Below are 26,833 nucleotides of genomic sequence, written 5' to 3' on the forward strand. Positions count from 1 at the left end.
TTTACCCAATATGAGGATTAGGAGGCAACCCAGAGAATTCCAGTTATTTGACTGTAGATAACTAATTGTAAAGTCTAGCATGGCCTGTGGAGGATTGGAAAAGCCCTTTGCTTCCCAGGCCCTGACTTTCCTCTTTTTTTTTTTTCTTTCTGGAAACAATTTAGAGATTCTAAATAGTTAAACGTAGATTACCATATGATTCACTTACTCCTTAGGCATAAACTCAAAAGAATTGAAAAGGCTATTCAAACAGTACTCGCACGCATCACTGTTCCTAACAGTGCTGTTTACATGAGCCAAAAGGTAGAAGCAACCCAAATAACCCCAATGGAAAAATGTGATACATGGACACACAAAGGAATATTATTCAGCCAGCAAAAAAGAAGGAAGTGTCACTATGTAAACAAATACCAAAATATGATACTAATTTTTACAAAGGACAGATACAAAAGATCTTATACTGTATGGTTATATTCATATGAAATATCCAAAGTTTGTGAAGGATATGGAGTGTGAGCAGGTTATTGGTTTAGCTGGGGAAAAGGAGGAATGGGAAGTTACTATTTAATGGATTCAGGGAATATAGAGGGGGAAGCCATTCAACACTGTGAATGCATTAAATGTCATCAAACTTTGTGCTTTAAAATGGCCAATTAATTGTTGGGTCTGGGGTTGCGCAATGATGGACAGACCACTAAAGTCTATTAAACCAGAAGCAAGCATTATTACAGGAAAAGAAAAGAAAAACATCTCCATGGGGCACAAAAGCTTATCAGCTATAGCCATGACCACAGTCAGAGTTCAGGCTTCTGAAACTGGCAAATTGGGCAGTTTTCAAACTCCTTTTTTTATAATAAGAAGCAAGCATTAGTCATGAGCAAAATAATTTTTACAATCTCAAGGTAAAACTCAGTTACAATTGCTTTTTACAATTTTCATTAACAGGGTTTTTCAGTTAAACTAGTGTTTGCATTTAGTCCATTGTTTCTCTCTGGCACTTTCTGCAACCCCCACCCCCACCATAGTGCCAGTTTTTCTTCATACCTGGGGAGAGTTTGAAATAATGTAAAACCAAAAGTCATGAACATCTAATCATTTAAAAGTTAACTCAGCTCACATGAATTTGCTGGTCATGAGTGGCTGGGCCTGGGGGGGCGTATCTAAAAAGCTGATCCTTAATTTGTAGAGAGAGCCATTTCAGCTCTTCAAGGCACAGAGCAAGGGAACCCGTTGTTAATAGTTAATGCTTAAGTTGCTGAGAAGGCTGCTGACAGTCTGCTCTCACTCTCCTAGGCTTACAACTTAATGTTTCTATATGTTTACATTCCTATTTTGGGGACCTACAGTTTTATATTCTTACTCTTGGACTCTTCAGAATGTTAGTTATCTGAATAAAAAAAAAATGTAAAATGGGGGCTGGAGAGAAAGCTCTGTGGTTAAGAGCCCTTGCTGTCCTTACAGACAAGGATTTAGTTCCCAGCATCCACATGGCAACCCACAATATCTGTATCCTCAGTTCCAGAGGCTCTGATGCCCTCTTCCAACCTCCAAAGGCACTAGCCATGCAGGTGGTACTCATAGATACATGAGGGCAAAACACCCATACACACAAAATAATTTTTAATGTTTAAAAAAGTCCTTTTTTAAATCCTCTTTGCTATGCATGCCATCAGCTGGTCATTCCTTGAGGAATGTTTGTTGAGCACTTACTCCATCCTGAGAATGCAGATGGACATAAGTAAAATGGACAGTGGAAATACACAGCCAGCAGTTGGAAGATGGCCCCTGAATAAACCCTGCCTGCTGTCTAAAGGTTCAAGGTCACATCTAGAAGTCACCCTTGCCTCTCTCCTTCTCAAAAGATCCATCTAATTCCTTGCCATGTCCTGTCCAGTCCACAGGTATTCTGCTACCCCCTGCTGTCCCTGATATGCCCCATCTAGGCAAGAGTAGCAGCAGACTCTAAAGTGTGCCTGCTATTCCTAATGATCTGTGTGGTAATGTCACTTGGGTCATGCTAGTCGCTTCCCTAAACCCCTTCAATGGTCTCCTGTTGCTGTCAGACCAGTGGTTCTCAACCTTCCTAATGCTGTGTCCCTTTAATACAGTTCCTCATGTTGTAATGACTCCCACCTGTAAAATTATTTTTGTTGCTACTTCATGACTGTAATTTTGCAAGTGCTATGAGTCGTGCTATAAATAACTGAAATGCAGGATACCTAATATGCCACCCCTGTGAAAGGGTCATTCAACCTCCCCACAAGCGGTTCCCACCCACAGGTTGAGAACCACTGCTTCAGAATATCAAACCCTCTGGGACCTGCAACCCTGTGCCTGCCTTCTGAACCTCATCCAGACACTCATCCCTCTCCGGGGCCAGCTCCTCTCTGTCACTCACACAGTTATTTCCTGAGACCCATCCCTGGAGCAGCTCCTACTTCCTGTTCTTCCCAGGCCTTTGTTTGACTGTCACATTCTAATCCTCTTGCATCCTCATCCACAGCAAACCATAAAAGGCAATTCCACCCTCCCCTCCCTGAGTCCCCTAATTCCCTCACTCTCTGCCCCTGCTTTGCCTGCACTGACCACAGTCTGCACTTTCCATTCTGTCTCTGTCCATAGGTTCAACATTCACAAATTCAACCAACTGTGGGCTTAGAACATTTTGTAAGAAGATCTCTAACTATATTGATTCCCTAAACATTACAAGGTAACATCTATTTACATACCATTTGCATTGCATTTGGTATCATAAGTAAAGTAGAGATGATGTGAGGTAGACAAGAGGTGTGTCCAGGTTATATGTGGATAGGAAGCTGTTTTACAGTAGGCACTTGAACAACCCTAGAGTTGGTTGTCTGTGAGGACCCTGGGGGTATTATAGGAACCAATCCCCTAGGATGCTGAGGGGCAGCTGCATTTAGTTGTGTTTGTTGTCTTTTGTTCCACCAGGAATAGAAGTTTCCCCTTGCTGCTTACCATCCCACTTCCACAGCCTGAGACAGGACTTGAGCCACGTGTGTTTCCAGTGCTGCATGGGTGAACAGCCCTGTGAAGTCACATTGAGGAACTTCAGAAATTTCTAAAGCAGGTGGGGAACATGGGCTTCTGGACACAGTGGGCAACTCCAAGCTCAGAGCCCACATACGGGAAGGTGAGCCATGTGCCTCTTCCCAGGGAAGTCTATTTCCATCTGCAAAATGAAGCTTATGGAAAAAAACTAAGCCCCTCCCTTTGTTAGTGCTGTGTCCTTGTGACAAAATATCCAACAGGAGAATCTTGAGAAAGGGATTGTTTGATTCGGCTCAGAATTTCTGTTGGGAGGGCATGGAGAAGCACAGCCGTTCTCACCATGTTGGCCAGAGAAGCAGAACCAGAGATGCCAGGGCTAGCTGGGTTGCTTCCTTCCCTCTGTTCAATCTGGGTCCTCAGTCTATGGGACTGTGAAGCCTACATTCCCCAGACCCCCTTACTTAACCATCTGGAAACATCCTCACAGATGTGCCTACAAGGGCACTTTTCTAATTACCAGGTTAACTTTAACTATCAACTTGTCACAGTCTACGATTGTCTAGGAAGAGAATCTTTATTGAGTTACCTAGATTATATTGGCCTATGGACATGTCTGTTAATTGGCATAGGAGGACCCAGCCCACTATGGAAAACACCACTCCTTGGGCAGATGGTCCTTGTCTTAGTTAGGATTCCTAGTGCTGTGGTAAAACACCATGACCAAAAGTGACTTGGAGAGGAAAGAGTTTATTTCCTTTGTCAGAAGCAATGCTACGTGGAAGAGCAGCCAGGATTACCTTCAGGTTTCCTGCCTTGACTTCCCTCAGTGATGAACTGTAAGCTGTTAGGGTTTCTATTGCTATGAAGAGACACTGTGACCACGGCAACTCTTATAAGGAAAATATTTAATTGAGGGGCTCTCTTACAGTGTCAGAGGGTCAGTCCATCATCTTCATGGCCGAGAGCATGGTGGCGTGCAGGCGGTTGTGGTGCTGAAATGCTCCATTTTTCAGGCAACAGGCAGTTGACAGAGACATTGGGCTGTATCCTGAGCATGGAAACCTTAAAGCCCACCCCCATAATGACACACTTCCTCTAACAAGGCCAAACCCACTCCACCAAAGCCACACCTCCTAATAATGCCACTCTCCAATTACATTCAAACTCTTCCCTTACCTGTGTTGCTTTTGGTAATAGTCACAGCAACAGAAATGAAACTAGAACACTATACTTCTAGGTACTTCTCAAGTCAATCAAGTTAACATTCAAAATTGGCCATCAGGTCTGGGAATAGAGCTCAGTTATTACAGTGCTCCCCTAGCGTGCAACAAGCTTTGGGTCTTGACCCCAGCACCATAGAAAACTGACCATGGTAGCATACACTCATAATCCCAGCCCTCAGGTAAAGGCAGGAGGATCAACATGGTCATCATGGTCATCATGGCTATGGATGAGACTCTGTTCTGTCAAAAAAATATGATAATCATCAATCTCACCTTGATGGTGGGAATTTAAGTTGGTTCCACTGTTTTGGGCAACTGTGTATTCCAACAATGCTTTAAAGTGTTTGCTGCAGATTTATTTCTAATAGCTATTATGGGCTGTCACCTCTCCAATTCGTATGTTGAGGTTCTGTCTCAATACATCAAAACATGACTGCCTCTGCTTCTGGAAGCTTTAAAGAAATAAAGATTAAATGAAGTTATTGAGATAGGCCCTGCCTATATAAATGGGGTCCTTATAAAAGAAAGAGAGAGTTAGAGCACAAATACACACAGAGGAAAGTCCTTGTGAAGCCACTGGGAGAAGATAGTATTGAGAGAGAGAGAGAGAGAGAGAGAGAGAGAGAGACCCTAAGAAGAGCCCAACCCTACCAGCACCTTGATCTTGAACTAGTTCCAGATAATCAGTTATGGGAGCTCTGATGAACCAAACTAACAATAAATAACCTAACTGTCGCTGAACAGAAGGATGGATAAATAAATGGAGGTACGTGTAATCAACAAGAGCACAAACTACTGTTTCATGCCAGAAGAGAACCCTGAAGCTGAGGCGTTGCAGAAATACTCACGGTTGACCTGAAGTCCAATAGGCAGGGGAGATCTGTGATGAAAGAATAAAAGCAAGTGGGAGGAGCAGAGGGGGTAGCAAGAGAAAGCGTGTGATTAAATGGTGCTTGCCTGCTGACTTATTACATAAAAAGGCACTTGTTAATTGAGCTGAATTAATTGCCTGGGCTGTTATAGTAGCATTTGCACAGTGACACTTTAAAAGTCTAAGCAAAGAAAGACTTGGTGAACCTTCTAATCATTAGGACTCCTTGTGACTTAAATGTCTTCTAAGACTGTGTCAAGTCCCTGGTCTATTAAGCCTTGAAATTCAATTGTAGAACTGAGAAAGGGGAGGAATAAAGAGAAAGGAGGAGGAAGCATATTCCTCTACACTGAAGCATATCACCCGGCAGGGGGGCTAGGGAACTCACCAAGACTCAGAAAGTCCTAAAGGGAGGCCCGTTAAGACTTGGGAAGTAAGCTCAGAAGTATTAGTAAGTCCCTAAAACTTAGCAGTTTCACAAGGTCCTTCTTTTGCCAAGGTTACATAAGCAGTAAAGACAGTTGAGGAGAGAAGACTCCAACCTGTGGAGTTGCCTGCAAGTTGCGCAGAAAGCTCCAGCTCCAGATTTAATGAGCCATCACCCACATCAGGGTAGGCTTTCAGGGAGATGCAGCTGTCTATAAGTCCACATTCCTATAAGTAACACCAATAAACATGGGTTCACCAAGTTAAACTTTGGCAGTATTGCTATTTTGGTTTGTTGCCAATAACCTATCTGGAGTCAGTACACATTAATATATGTCTCCCCAGGAATAATGTCACACAACAGGGAGGGAGGATAAGAAGAAGGAATGAAGGAAAGAAGAGAGGAAGGGAAGGAGAGGGAGGAAGGGAGGGATAGAGGAAGGGAGTGAAGAAGGGAAGGAGGAGGGAGAGAGGGAAGGAAGGAGGGAGGGAGGGATGAAGGAGGGAGGAAGGAGGCCTTGTACCTGAGAGCTGAAAGCCAGGTAACCAGAGGGCAAGGGACTGAGAAGAAAGAATAAAAATCTCCAAGAAAACAAGCCATTTCATTCTGCAATTGAAACCAGCTAAAATGCGATTTATGGTTCTTCCGGGAATGTTTAGCAATTCTAAGCTTCACTCTCCTTGAAATGTTAGGAGGAGAGCACAGGGCAAGTGCATCCCTCCTCCATTAGGGCCTGCAATGGGAGCCATCCATTTTTCAGCACCAGCCCCTTGGGGCCCAGTTAGAGAAACTCCCATCCTATGCTGGACTGGGAGTTTGACCTCACCTTACATTCATGTGGCCAACCCCCTCCCTCCATCACGTCGGCTGGCATGAGGACCAACATAGTGACCATTTTGTGACAATCAGCAAGATGAGAACTGACTCAGAAAAAGAAGATGGGGGGGGGGGCAGAGAAATACTATGAGTCACAAAGGAATGTGCTCTGCTTGTTTCCTGTATATAAGGCCCAGGAACCAAAAGGAATGAACTTTCAGTGGAAGAACATGAGGAATCACTGAAAGGAGTCCCTTGGGATGCTGGCGAAGTTCTCTTCTGCTATCTGAATTTAGATGCATGGGTGAGCTCACATTGTGAAAATGCATCATCATACACGTACAGATTATACAGATTATACAAATATTGTATTTCAATAAAGTTCACAACTTGAAGGAAAAAAAGAAAGGAGGTAGGAAAATTCAGCTCTGAGTAGAGAATGTAAAATAACACCAGGTCTCAAAAGAGAAACAGCTAAGAAACATCTAGGCCTAGGCAAGAGAGCCAGGAAAAAGGAGTTGGGCCAGCTGACATTGCATAGTACCCACAATTCTAGGAGCTTCCTAACAAGGCTTTGACTTACCCATCACATCTACGCTGACTGACTGATAGCAAAGCCTCATTCACCATCGTGTTATATCCTACCAGTCCAGGAATCGGTTTCCCTCTCTATAATCCCACAACTTTCTGTATAGACCATGGTCCTTAAGAACAAATAAAGTCACAGAGACAGAAAGGACAACAGTGCATGTGTTCCAGAGACTGGAGGGAGGGCCAACAGTGATTTGTTCGATCAATACAGAGCTTCCAAATGAACATTGTGTTACTTTTCCCCAGGAAAATGTGAGTAATCACTTGTTCACTCTGAATATGCACCAAGGACAGACCAGAGTAACAACTTCAGCCACAGGTTAATGAACAATGAGGTTGTGGGGCTTAGTTGTTTTTTTGTTTATGTTTTTGTTTTTTGTTTGTTTGTTTGTTTTGTTTTGTTGTTGTTTCTTTGGTAAGGGATGACTTATAGGAGGGGATGTTACTCAGCTGGATCACAAAAAGCCTTATCCAACAGGCATAATGACTCATAAAAGCCGAATCACTGATGTCCCCATGCCCAGCCAACCCTCTGCCTCCTATATATAGTGTAGTGCCTTCCAAGATCAAGTGCAGCTGGAACAGAAATGCATGCAGCCAGGGCTGCAGGTGTGTGGCTGGAATTTGAGGCGTGGATCTGATGACCAGTCCCCCCACATACACCATACACACACGAACGCATGCACACACACGCTTGCATACACACACACACACACACACACACACACACACACATGCACACGCATTTCTACCATGAAATGTTAATAGGACTCATATTGTGAGGGTCTCCTGGTAACCATAGATGCTGTAATTTCAACCTCTAACACAATTCTGTAACAAGGGTATCTCTGTTTCTTTCCCAAATGCTGCAGTGAAATACAGAAGTTAAGAGAGATGTGTATTGGACTTGCTGGAATACATATTACAGCCACAGTCAAGAGCAGAGGGTGATGGATCCCAGCATGACTGCTAGTGCTCAGTTCACTCTTTTCCATTCAGTCCATGAAATGGTGCCGCCTACATTCTGGGTGCAGCTTCACACCTCAATCAACTCAATTAAGAAAATCCTTCAGAGACATGCCCTCAGGCCAACCTAAACTAGACAACTCCTCATTGAAACGCCTTTCCAGGGTGACTCTGCATTGTGCCAGCAATCAAACTAATCACCACGACTGGATGATGGAACCCTCTGGAGATCACTGGTGATGATGACTGCCCAACCACGTAGATATTCCTAATACCACTGATGTGTGCGCTTAGAGATGGCTGCTGAAAATGGAGAGGTATGTTCTCAACAGTCAGAAAACTGAGTGTCTGTGCAAAAGATTGAAATTGGATCCATATTTTATAGCATCAAAGAAGATTAACTCAAAATGGATAAAAACTTAAATAAAGGCCAGCAAGATGGCTCAGCAGGCAAAGGAGCTTGCCACGAAGCCCGGCAACTTGCATTCAGTTCCTGAGACCCACAAGCTGAGGGAGAGAACTGATCTCCCCCATCACTGTAGCACACGTGTGTGTACCCAAGAAAGCACACACCACACACTCACACACTAAATATAAGTGTGATTAAAAAAAATAAGGGAAAGCTTCATAACACTGAGTTTAGCATTGACTTCACAGATTCAAAGTAAAAAGTCCAAACAACAAAGGAGACTATGTCAGAATTTGAAACTTTTGTTCATTTAAGAACTCAGTCAACAAAATGATAATCTTCATAATATGATAAAATACTTTAAAATGATGTGTTTAATAATGAGGTATTATCTGGGACACAAAAATAACCCAACACAGATAAATAGATAGATAGGTAGATAGATAGATAGGTAGATAGATAGATCGATAGATAGATAGACAGACAGACAGACAGACACATACTCTAGAGGTAAGCAAGTTGGCTCAGCAGGTAAGGCACTTTTCACAAAGCCTAACGACTTGAATTAGATCTGAAGCTCACATAGTGGAGAGACCAGACTCCTGCAAGTTGCCCTTTGACCTTTACACACACTGTGGTACAGACTCTAAAAACCAAGGAAAAGCAAACAAATAAACAACAAAAACTAGCTGCATAGGTTGATCTGGGTGTATTGAGAGCTCTCCTGCAGTTTCCTCCTCCCCTTCCTCTCATTAGACTCCCACCCTAAAATAGCCATTGAAATTATATGTTACCATGTATGGGTGACAAGGAAGCAAAATTCATGTAAATGCTCTGTCGCTCTGTGTTCAGGAATTAGTTGTTGTTGTTTTTCTAAATGGAAGTTTGACCAAAATTGGGAGCACTTTCATAAGCTGTTTTCCTGAAGCAGTTTCTGTATTCTCTTTGTTCAGAATTCCATAACACAGAGGTAGGTAGATAGATAGATAGATAGAAAGATAGATAGATAGATAGATAGATAGATAGATAGATAGATAGATAGAGATAGATACCTGGCTTTAAAAATGAATGAAGACTCTGAAATACTCATTATAAAATATACACCAATTTTCTCACTATTATTAATCATGGGAAACACACAAACCAAATCACAATGAGATACCACCTCACATCTCAGGTGGCTGCTACTTAAAAAAGAGAAAAAAGAAAGGAAGGAAGGGAAAACTATTGTGAAGAAATTGGAATCTATATACATGACCGCGGTGCTGCAAATGGTAGAGTTGGAATCCATGTGCACTGCTGTAATGTAAAATTAGACATTGAATTACCAAGGGCTGGGGGATAGTTCAGTAGTGAAACATAAGCCAAAAACTGGGTCTAATGCCCAACACCTCCCAAAAATGGAATTATCATATGGCCCAGCAAGGTTCTGAAAAGGAATGTGTTCCCCTGTTCACAGCAGCATTATACCAACAGAGGAGTGGGCAAAGAAAGTGTGTTATACTGGGGAATAGCATTCGGTCGTAAACAGAGAGTTCTGACATGCTCTCAACATAAATGAAACCTGAGGACAGTGTGACTCAAACAAACCAGTCTTGGGCTAGAGGAATGGCTTAGCAGTTGAGTATATATTCACAGTCAGGCATTCACAGCCACCTACAACTAAGGTGCTAGGGATATATTCCTCTTGCAGAAGACTGGGATTCCATTCCCAAGTCAGGCATTCACAGCCACCTACAACTACAGTGCTAGGGAATCAGATGCAGTCTTCTGGCTTCCACAGGCACCTTCACTCATGGGCATACACACACACACACTTAAAAAAAAATAAAAACATTAAAGCAAAACAAGCTAGTCTCCAAAGACAAACACCTTGATTTATTCTCCCTACATGAGGCACCTAGAAGAGTCAAATTCAGCAGCAGAAAGGATGGGGTATCAGTAGGGGAAGGAGAACTGCCTTTTATCCGGTGAGATGTTTCAGTTGTGCAAGATTAATCTGGAGACGATCGCACAGCAATGAAAACACACAACACTACTATGTGTGTACCCTAAAGTGGTTAATATGAAAAGTTTTTATGTTATGCTAAGGGGGAAAAAAAATTAAGAATCCGGGGGCCTTGAGTCACTTTCTGGTCCGGGATGCTGAGAGTCCTGTCAGCATGGCCATCTTTCACCCATCACATCAGGAGGCTCCTGAGAACAAGGCCTTGGCCATCTCCACACTAAGAGATCTGTCTATAGGGAGCTCTTTCCTGCACTGTGAATAAGGCCTTCATCAGCAAACAGAGAGCCTGAGGATGAAGGTGACCCACTCCTCCCTTTCTCTCTCTGGGGCCTGGGGGAGGGGGAGGGAACTGATTTGACCTGGACACCGGCAGGCCATACTGGGTGGACTTCTGCTGCTGGCCCCAAAAGTTCAACCCAGAAGGTGGAACTTGCCAGGGCTGGATTTTTAGGCTATACATCACAAACTTCTGGCCTGGAACTGTGGACAATAGCTTTTCACCACAAGTCTCCAGTAACATTGACAGTAAGAAAGGAAAGAGAAGCCAGGCAGTGGTGGCACATGACTTTAATCCTAGCACTTGGGAGGCAGAGGCAGGTGGATCTCTGTGAGTTCTAGGCCAGGCTGGACTTACAGAGTGAGTTCCAGGACAGGCTCCAAAGCTTCACAGAGAAATCCTGTCTCGGAAAACAAAAACAAACAAAAAAAGATATTTCTAAAAGAAAAAAGAGAGAATGAACAAACTAATTAATTAAAGAAGAATCCATTGGTGGAGGAGTGTCCAGGATAGGGATGAAGCAGCCTTGAAGGTATTAGTAGACCTTTGCCTCAAGCTCCTTGATGTTAACAAACAAACGACAAATTCCCCAATAAAAAATATACTTATTCCATTTGCCCCAGAAAAGGAGAAGTTACCGTGGCCTGTACAGTCAGAAAATGCAGGTTTGGCATTGTTACCTACAGTATCATGGAAAGCCTTGATCTTTTTGAATCAGCCACTATCCAGCACAGCTGAACAGACAACCCTGGCATGTTTTGTACCTGGCTTGAGCCAATTGCTCGCTGAGCAAACGTCTCACTGGGATCTTCAGGAACACACTCTCCCAGAGGTGTAGGAGAGTGTGTTATCAAGTTCATTCCTCAGTTTCCCAAACTTAACTCACTTCAGATGCTCCATCTGAATGGTGTCTGCTTCTTCTTGTCACCTGACCCAGCTGTTCAGGTCCCTGGGGAACCCCTTAGGGACCCTGTCACTCTTTCTCCACAGCTTTTACAATTAGATTTGAATCATCTGTCCTGTGTCCAAGCATCCATCTGGCCAGGTACCTGAACCTGAGTGCTACCAGATCATTCATTCCTAGGCTCCTCCAAGTTCTGCTGGAAAGAGTCGAGGCCACTCTGAAGACCCTGGAATTGGAGGGCTAGAGAACTGAGAACCCCAGGCCAGCAGCATCTTGCTTGTCTTTAGCTGATGATCCTAGCCTATCTCATTTCTATGAAACTATCTTTATATTCATCCTAAGTCACCTGCTGTACCACACTGCTAGGATGAACCTGCTGACTCTGGAGCCATACCCTGTCCTTCAAGAGAGCTGTGAGAAAATGAGCGCCATCCTCCCATGGAAATTTGCCCAACTTTATCCTAAGATAGACTTTGTTTCAGATAACACTGAGGGTTACGAGGCATCTGGAGGCTGTTTCTCCCCTGACCTTGGGTGTTAAAAGCACTGTGTGACTGGAAACTGATTAGCATCACTGTTAGCAGTAAAGGTTGCTTCTGGGTACTGGGTACTGGAATGCTAAGACACAGTGCATGTGACTTCATGCATCACTTAGTGTTGGGGGGAGAGTGATGCAAGAGGTTCAGATCAGAGAGCTGAAAGTAGTCACAGGGGTAAGACCACAAGAACAGGGGTCTTGTAGAATCAGAAATACAATTCTGGGGGGCTGGAGAGATGGCTTAGTAGTTAAGAGCCGTTGCTGCTCTTGAAGAAGAGCCAAGTTTCCAGCACTCAGGCCAGGTGGCTCGCAACCATCTGTAACTCCAACTCTAGGGGTTCTGAACTCTGGGGGCACAGGCATGCACATGTGCATTTGTACATAAACAGACATACATATAATTTTTATTGTATGCATGTATTATATCTAATATAATTAAAATATAAACATGATTCTGGAGGGCTGAAGAGATGGCTTAGCAGTTAAGAGCAAAGACTCCTTGTTATGAGCAGTTTTCCCAGCAGCCTGGTCCCATAGCTGTGTCAGCCCCAAATAACACACAAAGACACTGTATAAGATATAAAGCTGTTGGCCTATTACTAGAGTTTCTTATTGGCTAGCTCTGTCTTAAATATTAACCCATTTCTATTCATCTAAGTGTTTCCACGTGGTCATATCTTACTGAAGAGGGTCTGGACCTCTTCCTCTCTCAAGTCTCTACATTCTTGAATCTCCCCTACTACATCTACCAGAATCCTCCTTGACTCCTAGTTCTGGCTATCTTGTCTTCCTACTGGCCAACAGTGCTTTTATTCATTAACCAATAAGAGAAACATATTTACAGAATGACATTTCCCATCAATTCTTCTTGTAGAAAACCAGAGTTTTGTTCCTAGTAACCATGTTGGGCATCCACAATCACCTGTAAGTCCAGCTCCAGAGGCTCGGATACCCTTTTCTGGCCTCCACAGGAACCTAAGCTCGTGTGCACATGTCCTACACAGACATATACACATATATGCATAATTAAAATATAAAAATAAACCCCTTTTCTTTTTTGAGACAGGGCCTCACTGTGTAGACTTGGCTGTCCTATAGCTAGCTGTTGTAGACCAGGCTGACCTTGAACTCATGGAGATCCACTTGTTTCTGCCTCCCAAGTGTTGGGATTAAAGGGAAGTGCCACCACACCTGGCTAAAAATAAATCTTTTTAAAAAGGAAAAAAAAAAAAAAAACATACATCCTGAATGTGTAAAATTGGGTTCTGGCTGGCAGGAGCACAACCCTTTGTAGTGGTTTGAACGTGAAATGACCTCCACAGTTCAAGTTTCTAAACATTTGGTCCCCAGCTAGAGGTGCTATTTTAGAAGAGTGTGAAATCTTTAGAAGGTGGAGCCTTCTTGGAGGAAGAGGGTTGCTGGGGATGGGCTTTCAGGTTTTGTAGTCTAGCCCTGCTCTTGTCCACACTCTGATTTCTGACTGCCTTAGTTAGGATTTCTATTGCTGTGAAGAAACACAATGACCAAAAACAACTCGAGGAGAGATGGGTTTGTTTGGCTTCCAGGCAGGAACCTGGAGTCCAGAGCTGATGCACAGGCCGAGAAGGAGTGCTGCTTACTGGCTTGCTCCTGGTGCTTTGCTCAGTCTGCTTTTTTACAGCACCCAGAACCAGCAGCCCAGAAAAGTACCACCCACAATGGGTGGGGCCCTCTGACATCAACCACTAACTAAGAAAATGCCCTTCAGATCTGCCTACAGCACTATCTTATGAAGCTATTTTTTCAGTAGAGTTCCCTCCTCTGAGATGATTCCACCTTGTGTCAAGTGGACATAAAACCAGCCAGCCAGCATACTGTCTGAAAGTGTGATGTGACCAGCTCCTGCGCGTGCGCGCACGCCCGTGTGCACGCACACACACACCTGTCACTACAGCTTCCCCATCATAATGGACAGACGGTATCCCTTCAGACTGTAAGCCAGACAAACTCTTCATCCCTGGAGTCATCAATGCCAGGAATCCAGTCACAGTGACAAGAAGAGCAGCTCATAACTCCCTGCATGGTTGTTGCGACACAGTGGTCAGGAGCTGGGAACCTCAATGCTCACTCTTTGGTTTCCTCTGTGAACCATTAACCTAGGTTCAGTTTAAAAAACCAGGGAAGAATGGAGAGAGAAGTAGGAGAAAACGAGGGGGAGGAAAGGAAAAGATGTGCGACCAGGAAGATTGAGCCCGGTTAGGAATAGAAGACAGGAGAGAGAGAGAGAGAGAGAGAGAGAGAGAGAGAGAGAGAGAGAGAGAGAGAACATAAAAGAGGGAGCCAATATTGGTTTGAAGATAAAATTGAACACAAAGAAAGGTCTAGAGAACTACAAGACTGCTGCCAACTAACAATTTGAGCTTCCGTGGAAAGGCTATCATAAATGCCCCTCCCGGAGAGTGAGATCAACAACTAACTTCTCCATGGAGCCCTCATCTAATGCCTGTTGGAAACAGGAGCAAACACCCATACATAAACACTGAGTCGAAGTAGAACCCAGATGCAGATGGAGAGGACAAGGCCAGGTGGCAGAAACACATAGAGACAGCTGACCTGAACAAGGAGGAGCTAAAGGGCCCCCAGACTGATAGCTGGGAAGCCAGCATGGGACTGACTCAGGCCCCCCTGAATATGGGTCTCAGCCAGAAGGACTGAGCAGTCTAAGGGACCTCAGGCAGTGGAGCCAGGATGTATCCCTGGTGCACAAAAGGACCTTGCGAGCACATCCCCATGGAGGGATAACTGCCTTAATCTAGAGACAGGAGAGAAGCCCTAGTCCCTACTTCACATGACCTGTCAGATCTACATGACCCCAACTGGATGGCATTCCCCTACATATGGAATTGGGGTGGGGGGATGGGAGGGGAGGGTGGTTAGGGTGCATGTAAGAGGGCAGAGAGGGTAAAAGGGAGGGAAGGAGGGAGGGAGGGAGGGAGAGGGAGGGAGAAAGGAAGAGGAACTGGGATCGACATGTAAAATAATAAATTAAATAAAAAGAAATATGCTTTGACTCCAAAATTTAAGTTCAAGGACAAGTTACTGGGGAAAAGGATTTCTATTTTTGTTTCCACAGAAAATGAAAAGCTGTGGATTCCTTCTAGACTAATGTGGTTTGATCAAGCCAGACCGGCTGAAACAGAGTACCAGGTGATGCTACATTCAAAACAGCTGGACAAAGCAGCCTTACAGACTATAGCCAGGATTTCTGCATCTTCTTAGAATCCCCCATGACAGCGCCCCTTACCAGCAGGAAGTAGTTTGGAAAGAACGACGCCCAAATTCCCAAATATTGTGTATAAATGCTTGTTTTCATTTTAATGGATTTGGTTATATTAAATAAATAAATAAATAAATAAATAAATAAATAAATAAATAAAACCAGGGAAGTTCTGTGACGATGGGAAGGAAACGGCACTGGGTGCTGCTCAATGAGACTGAAGCCCAAGAACTCATGGCATCAAAATCAACCGGAGCCATCTTAACCACCCCCTTCCATTCTTTACTCCTGTCTGGGTTGATGCATCCCCTGTGAGTGGCTGTTTAGTGTGCTAACAAACACAAAACTGGCAACTGGAAGTGAGCAATGCAGACCTGCGGTCCAATAGGAAGAGCTCGCCTGAGAATAACAAGAGGCTGCAATCCAGGAAAGCCAGGCAATGAGGGACCACATGTATGTCATCAAAGAGAGTTGAGGTGAAACAGCAAAAATAGACAGGCTCCACGCCACATTCCTGTGTAGCCCTGTTCTGGGGCTCGCAGCCTTTTTGTCTGGCTATCCGTACACAAAACCTTCAACAGCTGGACAGAAGCTCTCCCAGTCTAAAGCAGGGCTTCTTAAAGTTTAAACACCCGAGACTCTAGTTTCATCCAAGAAATTTTTACAAAGCCCAAGTATACAAATATATAAAACAGGTACACAAAGTACACAAATCAAACTCACTGATAATGAATCTGTAAAAAGAGAAATTTATTTTAAAACATTTATCTGTGAGATATATATATAGATCTTTACCATTTCTTAAAAATTAATACATTTCACACTAATGAGATAGACCTAATTATTTATTTTTACATAAACAAACCTTGATTGAAAATTTGTTACTACAAGTTATAAAGAGGCTTCAATATTTTTCAGGGTTGATCAATATTTTTATTTTAAGATCATCAATGCTGGGACAGTTGCTTTGCATAAATACATAATATAAAATGGCAAAAGTATCTTTGGGGCCATTTCAGAAATGGTTGGAAATTCATCCTAATCCCAGGTCAAATGCATTTAATGATTTTATGAAATTGAAATCAATATTTCAAACAGCAATTTTAAAGCAACCATTCTAACACATTATAATTCAAAGTGATATCATACTACTTACATGCTGCGGAACAACAGTGGGAAAATATTACAGGTCTTGGCTTTCTGTAATTAAATACTTCTGCCTCTGTAAGAGCAGAAAACTCCATATGTAAAAACACTGCTCCTTGTTGGCAGTGGTGACACACACTTTTAATCCCAGCACTAGGGAGGCAGAGGCAAGTGGATCTCTGTGAATTCAAGACCAGCCTGGTCTACAGAGCAAGTTCCAGGTCAGCCAGAGCTACACAGAGAAACTCTGTCTCACCCCACCCCAAACCAGAGCAAACTGACCAGGTAATCTTCCCAAAAGAGAATCCTGATAGCTTCTTCCAAAAAATCAGCATGCATAAAGACAACTCAGGGTATCCCTGTCAGGGTTTTGTTTCTATGCAGGCTGAGGACAGCATGGTTAGATATTGAGTAATTTGCAATTCACTATTGGGCATTGATTGAACATTCATCATAGACCATTTGCAAGGCATCCATCCGACACTCCATTAAGAAAACATCACGTTACAGAGCCAGGTTCTCAAGTTGGCTAGTGCAGTTGAGAACTGTTCTTGCTGCCCTTGACCTGCAGCTCTCCTGGCCTTGTCTTCCTCTCCACCCACTCATCCTGCCTCCTGCTAGGACAGCGGTTCTCAACCTTCCTAATGCTGTGGTCCTTTAATACAGTTCTTCATGTGGTGGTGACCCCCTAACCATAAAATTATTTTCATTGCTACTTTATAATTGTAACTTTGCTACTGTCATGAGTCATAGCATCAATATCTATGTTTTCTGATGGCCTTTGTGAAAAGACCATTTGAACTCCCAAAGGGGTCAAGACTCACAGGCTGAGAACTACTGTGTTAGGAGGCTACTAGCTGGCATTCCTTCCTGGGCCTATTTTTGCTTCAGTTAGAAAATGATCTTCCTGTGTGGTGTGGCTAGAGTTCTCCCAAACTACTCAGTCATCACCTTTAAGCTGGGGCTGTGAGACTATCAGAAATATAGACCCCAGGTGGCAATGAGAACCTGAGGAAGTTGCCTTCCTCCTGGTTACATCTATATTGACAGCTATTTCCACAATGTATCTGTATTCCTTCCCTTTTTCTTTTTTTCAGGATTTCCCTCCCTGATGGTTTTACCTACAAGGCCTTTGGCTCTATCTAACTCATTAAAAAAACAAAACAAAACAAAAACTGTCTTGCTAAAACTAAATCCAGAATTGACCTGTTTTCTTCCTGAATAGTGCCATTCACATCACTAAAGACTTTAAGGTGTGTATTTAAAGCCCTGTGTCAGAATCTCAGATATCTATATATTCTCTACCTGTGGGGTCACTCTTCTGTTATAGTGACATTTAATGACTCAAAATCTCATCCTATATATGATGTGAAACCTAACACCTTGCCTCTACCAAATACTGAGAGTCTTGGCATTCTCAGAGATGGGCTCCTCAGCCTTTCAGAGATTGGATGCAGAGCCTTGGCCTCTGAATCACTGATATCATGTTTATACCGATGAGTACACATCTCACTGGCTCTTTGTGTTTCTCTCTATCCTGCTGCACAAACGTAGTGCAGCCACTCAACCCACAGGGTCCATACTAATTCCCAGAGTCAGTGGAATTAAACTGATATAGACACTCAGTTTGAAATGTAGAATAAGAAAAGAGCTCTTGAAGTGTATGTATATGAGCACGTTTGAGAGATCAGCAACTCTCTCTTTCTCTGTGTGTGTGCGTGTGTGTGTTTGTATATGTGTTTGAACTGTGTGGTGTGAGTCAAGATCTTGCCTTATATTTGGAGAAGTCTCCAAGATCATGTCACTGAGTGAGGACACCATGACACAAATTCATCTAATCAGCCTCCTAGGTTGGTGACTTTGTGCTTGGAACAAGTGTCACACCTGACAAGCAGGTTGCCATGTCTGGGCAGCGGAGTCTCCAACATCCTGCCTAACCAGGCAGTTCTTTGGTATGACCTTGGCTGGAGAGTTAGCCAAGTAACTTCCTGCCTAATTTTTTTAAGACTAATTCTCCAACTTTCTTGTGATGCCTTTGATTTCTAGAACATGCACACAAATATACTTCATCAGCAAGGGGTGAGACTTAACTCACCTTCCCATCAGAGTGAGCTAGACAAAGTGACTCATTCTCATGCCTCAGAATACGGTGATGCATCGATGTGTGAGTTGGGAGACTAGGCCCTAGCAGGCATTGCCCCTTCCCCCCCCCCTTCTTCCTCTCCCTTTGGGATGATTTACTCTGGAGAAAGGCAGCTTCTATGACACAAGACTACTCCACAGGATTATAGAAATACTCATCTATAAGAGAATGAAACCCTTGCCCGCTACCAAGGGAACAATAAGGTGTCCTGCTAACTAGCATCCAAGTAAACGTGGAACAACTCCTCCAGCCCTAAACTTCTGAAGGCCAGACCCACCCGACACCCTGAGAACAGCCTAATAAGAAAGAGCCCTCAAACCAGAACTATGCAGCTAGCCTGTAGAAACTGGGGTTATAAATGTGTATTATTTACCCTTGAGATGTCAGGCTGATTTGTTAAGAAGCATCAGTGGTTAATACCTCTGGATTCTATGAGCCACTGAGAGCTTGCCTCTCTGCTGAAGTTTGCTGGGGTTAGGCTTGTTTTCTGTCCCCTTCTTCTCACGCACCTCTCTCTGCCGGTGAGGCTGCTGCCAGTCTCACTCCCACCCACAGCCCCATCTCTCACCCCTAAATCAGGACTTCTTACCCAGACTTCTTACCATCCTCCAGCTATGGAGGCTTCACCTATCTCATCAAGCCCACAGTCCAGACCTTCCCTTGGTTGGAAAGGCATGCTCACCACTCTCTTGCAGCCTGCTCTGGTATTACGTCATCACTTCAATCCCTCTCTAGAGACCTTGCCATCTGCCCTCCCTCATCATTGACTCACTGCTCCCTTGGGAGTTTCTCATAATCTCAGTGGGCTAAATCACCTTGTCTTGGTCCCCTGAGACCTGTCCTTTCTTGTTCTGCCTGCCGTTCTGATCGCTTTCTGGAAGGTCTGCCTCCTCCATTTCTCCAATAATAATGCTGTGGTTCTCTCCTCCTGGACTGCTCTGTCTCTACTTCTCGGGTATTTTGTTCTCTTGCTTCCTGAAACAAGCTGCCTGCCTTCACCGTTTCTTCCCTTATGCTTTTCCAGAGAGCTGTCTTGGCCTCCGTGGCCCCAGCTCTCACTCACGAGGTTTCCTGCATTTCTTGTCTTGAACCCAGAGCCACATTCCTTTCTGCTCAGCCACTCTAATTAGCTCTGTCACTGCTGTCTAGCTAGCTTCTCCCCTGACTTTTCTCCATCTACTAATGGTCTCATCCTTCTGGAAGCCAGCTCAGATTTCCAGCCATCTCTGACTTTCCGTCTCCTTCACCCCCCCCCCTCCTCAATTGCAGAGCACCAACAACTACTTATCCTCAGAACCTCCCACTTCCCTTTCCAGTCCTTTAGGCCTGTCACCTGGAATCCTGACCTCTGTGGGTACCTCTTTGTTATGGTGTCCCCCTTCTGCACTCCCTCAACTAATACAGGCTTCTGAGCAGCATTCTTAAGCAATAGTCTCCATCCTATTTACTGCCTCCCTTAAGAACCTTCCATTATATTCAACAGTTATTGGGTTCCTACTGTGCCTGTATTATTTGTGATTCTTTGCATGCAACCTATTGAGACCAACTTGTGCCAATTTAAGCTGAAAAGGAGGAGTGGATTACATGCATGTGGGGAGGGCTCCTGGGTTTCAAGGGCAGGAAAGCAGCCAAGCACTGAAACTCGGAGTTCTCAGACTCCACAGTAAGCTATTGCTCTCTCTCTCTCTCTCTCTCTCTCTCTCTCTCTCTCTCTCTCTCTCTAATATCTCTGGTATTCAGTCTCTTGCAGAGAGATCACTCCTTACAGAGTCCAACAGAAGTGGTCACTCAGGAAACCACCTCAAATGAGACTAGAGTCCTTCAGTCTTGGTTCCTAACGTGTATGTCCATGTTCTCATCTGGAATCACCTATCTGAAAATTATGGAAAGCCAAGGAGAGTGATGTGTGGGTTCTTGCAAATAAGCTTTGGGATGGGTGGGGCGGGGATAAGCACCTCCTGATGAGAAAGTAAGAGGGACTGGATGTCTTTCATCTAAATAGGTCTTTCCCTCCTACGTAACATGTCAAAGAGTGCCTGATAAATTAAGCCAGTCATGAAGATTGCCTCTTCTCTCTCAAATTCATATTCTGAATTTTGTTTTTGCATTTCATTTATTTATTTGGGGGAGCATGAGTGTGAAGGTCAGAAGACAAATTCCTTCCACTATGTAGGTCTTAGGGAGTAGAACTCAGGCCATTGGGCTAGGCAAATCTCCCCCCCCCCACACACACACACTATGATTTACCAATAGCAAAGCAGATTCTTTACAACTCATGTTCCAATAGAAGCCAGCCAATGCACTATGGGACCAGGCAGGAAGGCAAAGAAGTTCCATATCAACGAGGAGGGGTAGAAAAGAGCCTTTCTGAGAAAGTGACAGTTGAGCTCAGGTTAGAGAAAAGAGGAATATTTGGGTGAGTTTAGAAGATGTAGAAATGAGAAGGAGAAGAATAGGAACCATGGTCCCAGAATGGTGAGGAATAGCCCCATGTCTCTGTAGTAATGACAAATGACAAGAAACTGTCTGAGAGCCGTTGGCCTCAAGCACTATGTTGGGAACCATGTATGTACCATTTTTGCACTCTTTATCTCATGGCTTAGTCCATAACCTTTGGTAGACATGGAGGGGTTTTCATGCTGCCTGGAAGCAAAGGACTGCAGGACACAGAGGTAAGGAAGATGCATGCTACCTCCCCTCACTACGTGCTCAGGATTTATCTGGGAGAGATGGCAAGGGTGCACTGAGAAGCCAGGCACACAAATGCCCTTTAAAGATGCCTACGTGGGCAGGAGTGTGACATGGACCTCTGAAGGGGTATGAGCTCTCCCTGCACAGCTCTGAAAAGCTCAGCTCCCTATAAAGGAAAATTCAGACTCAGACTTAGCAGTGATTGACAAGTAACCCTTTACTTACTGGGAGCTGGCCATGAATGGATTTCAGCTTCCTAAATGCTGACCTTGCTGCCTTTGTAGCAATCAATTATTGTATTTCTTTCTTCTGCCCCCACATTTCCAGCAGTTTCAGCATAAGACTTACTCTTCCCTCTCAGGCAGAGCCCTGGGAGGTAGGGGAGGGCCATGTTTGCTGCTTGGGGGTTGTACCGCGGGCACTTAGAACCTGAGTTACCATCCAGTTCTTCGTCTTCTCCCCTGTGGGCATCCTAGGCATCTTCTATGCTTCCCAGGTTCCAGGTGGGCAGCAGGGCCACTGGCAACCAGTGTTTTCTGGGACATCAGAGTCCTACTTCAAAGTACAAGAGGATGATGGCTGGGGCTGCAGCTCAGAAGCCCTGATGCTGGCCCACCTTTTGTCAGCCTGGATCCCTTTGCTATGCCTGTACCTCTTGATGCTTCAGCTACTGTTTGTAAAATGGTAATAACACTGACAGTGCTGGTACCTTTAGATCTGCAGTATGCTATACTAAGGGGGTGTGAGCCAGATGGTTTATTTATTCATTTATTTAGTTTTGAGTCAGGGTCTCACTGTGTAGCCCTGGCTGGCCTGGAACTCCCTGTGTAGAGCAGGCTGACCTAGAATTTACAGAGATCTGCCTGACTCTGCCTTTCCAGTACTGGGATTAAATATGAATGTCATCACACCCAGCACGACATAAAGCTATAGACAGATGCTCCCTGCTTACTGTCAGATCCTGAGCAGCTAATCATAAGTTGAAATACTGTGATGGGGCTGCAGAGATGATGTGATGAGCAAGAACACTCCCCATGCAAACCTGAGGACATGAGCTTCAATCCTTAGCATGCACATCAAAAAGCCAAGTATGACTATGGGTGTCTGTAACCACAGCATTGAGGGTAGAGACAAGACAGTAGATCCTGGGAGCTAGTTGGCCAACTAGCCTCATCAAAACAGCAAGCTTCCCATTCAGTGAGAGACCCTGTCTCATGGGGAATAAGATACGAAGTGATAGAGAAAAACCATTCAACATCTTCATCTAGCCTCTGAATGAGTATGTGTAGGCATTTACATCTGCACACTCATGTGCACAACATACCCATATACTTATTACACACACTCGGGGGAGGCAATGCATGTAATGAACCCCCCACTAATCAAACTTTGTAACTCACAACACTATGGGTAGTTCCTTTCAAGACCACGAGGCTTAATGGGAGCTGCCACTGCCAAGCCCCACAAAACAGTAGGACACATCTTGTTCCAAAGTTTCGTGTCTTCTGAATGCATTTTGCCTTCATGTCATAGTAAAGTTGAAAACTCACAAGTCAAAGCCATCTATCTGTACCACTCTTTAAAAAACAAAATAGTAAAAGCAGCACATGACTGGGTGTGGTGCAGCCAGCCTGGGCTATGCAGTGAAACCCTATCTCAAAAACAAACAAACCAGGGCTGGAGAGATGGCTCAGTGGGTAAAAGTAGTTGTCATTCTTGCAGAGGACCTGGATTCAGGTCCCAGCACCTACATGGTGGGTCACAGCATCCATAATTCCAGTTTCAGGGGATCTGATGTCTCCTGGCCTCCACAGGCACTAGGCACTCATGTGATTCACAGACATACATGCTGGTAAAACAGCTTAAAAATCAAATAAGTAAACAAAACAACATGCTGGAGGCCCAGGGGCCACAGAGAAGGACGTGGGAATAGTATTTCAGGCCCCCTTCCTTCTTCCTAGTTGTATGCCCGAAAAGCCATGCTTCTAACGTGTCACAGTTCTGTGGCCTTACAGGATTTCCAGACACCTTCTGTACACAGAGAAGCAAATGTATAAAGTTGAAAACTTAATGCATCTCTTTCAGCATTTTGAAGAGTTTATCATTTTAGCATATAAATTCTTTTATGGCCGCATGAGACACTGGCTCCCAACCTATGGGTTGTGACCCCCCCACACACACACACAAACGTCTATCTCCAAAAATATTTACATTTCGATTCATAACAGTAGCAAAATTACAGTTATGAGGTAACACCAAAAATATTTGTGTGGTTGGGGGTCACCACAACATGAGGAACTGTATTAAAGGGTCGAAGCATGAGGAAGATTGGGAACCACACTGCTCTAGGACATAGATGTGTTGAGATGCACTGACCAGTTCCCTCCAGGTGAATGTGAGATTGCCATTATCTTAAATCCCAGGTAGACAGCAAGAGGCTCCATAGCCATCGCTGATGTTAAGCACTTCCTCATTTGGTCCTCTTAGGAATCCTTGAAACTCCAAACTCTGGGACCGTGGGAGCCGGATGGAGACAGCATTTCTGGCCTCAGGATGGGCGGAGCAGGGAGGCTTGTTGGCATCCTCTGGCCGAGGTCTCCCGGAGCACAGGAAGCTTACAGGAAAACAAATCTAGGGAAGTCATCAAGGGTCTTGAAATCGGCCTTGCTGACTGCCTCTACGCCCATCCAGGAGTGTTCAACCTGTGTCCCATAGAATCACCTGGGGAAAGTCTCCAATATCAGAGCCAGACCACACTCCTGGCCCATCTCATTAAACCAGGACCTCTGGGGGCAGCCCTGGGTCTCCACAGTCTGACAGCATTGCAGTTATTCTCTTGTACAGCTACAAGAAACCACAGCACAGAAGCTTGGAAGTAATAACAGCACGGTCAGCCTGAGGCCCTTTATTTTCTTCTTTTGTTCAATCCTAGGAGAGAGAGCTCTGATATCCCCACGGCCTGCATGCCAGAATGCATTTAACCACCTGTGAACAAGACCACATACAAGGAGCGGTTCTTATTTAATTCCTGGCTAAGTTTTTATTTGGTCACCTTTTTTGACTCTTATTCAAAATTGTTTATGTAAATTGGTAAGAAGCTTTTAGCAGGCAATTTGGCAATCTGTTTCAAGAGCCATAAGACTCAGAATTGCTGGCTTAGATATTCCATTTTTGGAAGCTATCCTAAAGAAATAACATAAATATGGAGAAAACGCTATGTGTGTAAGATGTTCATCGCACCATTATTTATGTTAATTAAAAATTGTAGAAATCCAATGTCCAATGATAACAGGAGTAGGTAAGCTGTGGTACATCTATTTGGTAGGATATTAAGTAACCACCAATATTACAGCCATGAAGACAAAGTGATAATGTGGAAAATGCTTGTGTTATAAAATTAAATGAAAACACGGACCCTAAGACTGTGTGGGTACACTATAATCTGAAGTATGTGAGTGGAAAAATATAAAGGAAAAATTAGGAGAAAGAGCTAAATGCTCACACAGATTACTCTAGGATAGGATTTTTTTTGTCTTACTTTTAATTTTTTTTATAATATAATAGCACAACTATTTAGGTAAAAACAAAAGCGAAAAAAATTGCCCTTGTATCTCCTCATGTCTGCCTGAGACTGGGGACATCTCAGAGATGTTAAGATTACTATGTGCAGTACTAAGGCCACTGTCCAGTTCCTAGTGTCTCAGGCTGCCCACAAAAGACCTGGTAATAATGGATCCAAAGTCAGACGGTTTTTAGCCTCTGTCCCACCTTTACAGAATGACATCAAACAACTAATTTCTCCTTCACTTGCTTTTCTATTTTCCTTTGATGACACTGGCAACCCAACCCAGGGCCTTCTGTATGTAACAAAGGTGTTCTACCATTGACACACATCTCTGGCCCCTGTTATCTTTTTGATGGGAGAGGTGGGGAAAGGGTTTTTGGAACATGGCCTCACACTGTAGCCTGGGGCTGTCCTGGAACTCACTATGTTAACCAGACCTGACCTCAAATGCATAGCAAATCCTCTGACTGAGCCTGCTGAATTCTGGGATTACCAGGGCCAGCTTACCCCTCTTTTCTGCACCCCACTTTCCTCATCTGAGACCTAGTAGACTCAATTAGATAGAAATGCCAGAATCTTCCAATGCTCACACAGAAGACCATACTGTCAGTGACACTAGTGAATCCCCAGTATGCTCAGATCCATTGATTTGGAGACTGGCAGCCTTTCACTATTGGACCATGTGTATGGGCAGGCTGCTTTTTCTCCTCATTTCTCCATCCAGAGCTGCTTCATCTCATCCTGTAAATCCTGAAAAGCAAGCTGAATGAGTGTAAGGCAAATCGCACACCTCTGGTGAGTCCTCTGCCTGCGTCTCGTAAGCACGCAGTCCAGATAGTGCCTCTGAAATACGCAAGGAGGGCCAATGGCAGCCAAACAGGAAACCCCGCTTTACCCCCACCCGGACTCTTCATCTTGATAAAGTGATTTTCCTCAACAGGCAGAGGATGACCAGTCATAAATCAGTGACAGCACAGCTCCTTGGGGGCTGAGCAGCCCTCTGCTAGGGAGAGGTGACTCTTCTGCGGATGCTCCAGCCCGAAGCTAGAGAATTACAGGGGGAAAGGCCTGGGTGGTGAGGAGCCAGATAGCTCTAATGGGAAGGAAAATTGAAACCCCAGGGTTTAAAGAGAGCAATAAAGGTGATGATGGGAAGCTGCAGTCTACAGATCCACAGTGCCGCCTCAGTCATCTGGCAGGAGGCAGAGAGCTGCTAGGATTAGTGCATTTTCCACATGACTGAAGTTTAACTGTTGATGTGCGGGGACCTGACCTTTTAAACCTATTAAAATGCATTTTCATCTTCATAAGTGTCTATGCAGGATGTGATTCGGTCCTTAGGGGAAAGGAACCAAGAGATCTCTCATTATATATTTATTTGAGTGTTTGCAAGATACTGGTATCTCCTTTGCTCTGTGTGAGGACAGGGATGGTGTACGAGCACCTCTAATTTGTCCGAGTGTGGAAAGGCCCATGGATGTGTAACACACTGGATTTGTTTGATAAGAAACGGGTTGCTGAGCTGCAACTAAATGGGGCTGTACCTGAGGGCTGTGGTATTGAGTGTGGGGAGTTGGAGGATTGTGGATTGACCTGCCAGGTCGCAGCCTGGGAAGCCCAGAAAGGGTCTCATCTCTGCTTTGACTCTTCCCTTCTTTTCCATAGTTGTTTTATTTTGTTTGTGTTTGCTAGTTTTTCAAGATACGGCCTCTCTGTATAACAGCTCAGGCTGCCCAGGAGCTTTGAAGACCAGGCTGGCCTCAAACTCACAGAGATTCCCCCTGCTTCTGCCTCCTGGGATTAAAGGCATGCACCACCACTGTTTGGCAGCTCTTCCCTTCTTAACACCTCTCATTGCTGGCCATTGTTTCCTGCTCTGCAGAACAGGGCTGACTTCACCTTTCAGCCTGCTGGTCCTCAGTTTCTGCAAAGAGGCTGCCAAATACTTTGTTGTTTCAATCTCTGGATTTCCAAGGACAGGACTCCAGTC

The 26,833-nt window shown here is 44.3% G+C and overlaps 1 protein-coding gene across 1 annotated transcript in view; it reads right to left on the reverse strand.

The window, feature by feature from the left end:
* Positions 1-26,833, reverse strand: part of Dtx3l (deltex E3 ubiquitin ligase 3L) — a 795,722-nt gene that overhangs the window by 412,185 nt on the left and 356,704 nt on the right. The gene's annotated exons all lie outside the window — the stretch shown is intronic.

This window comes from Phodopus roborovskii, unplaced genomic scaffold, assembly GCF_943737965.1.
Source record: "Phodopus roborovskii unplaced genomic scaffold, PHOROB, whole genome shotgun sequence".
NCBI lineage: Eukaryota > Metazoa > Chordata > Mammalia > Rodentia > Cricetidae > Phodopus > Phodopus roborovskii.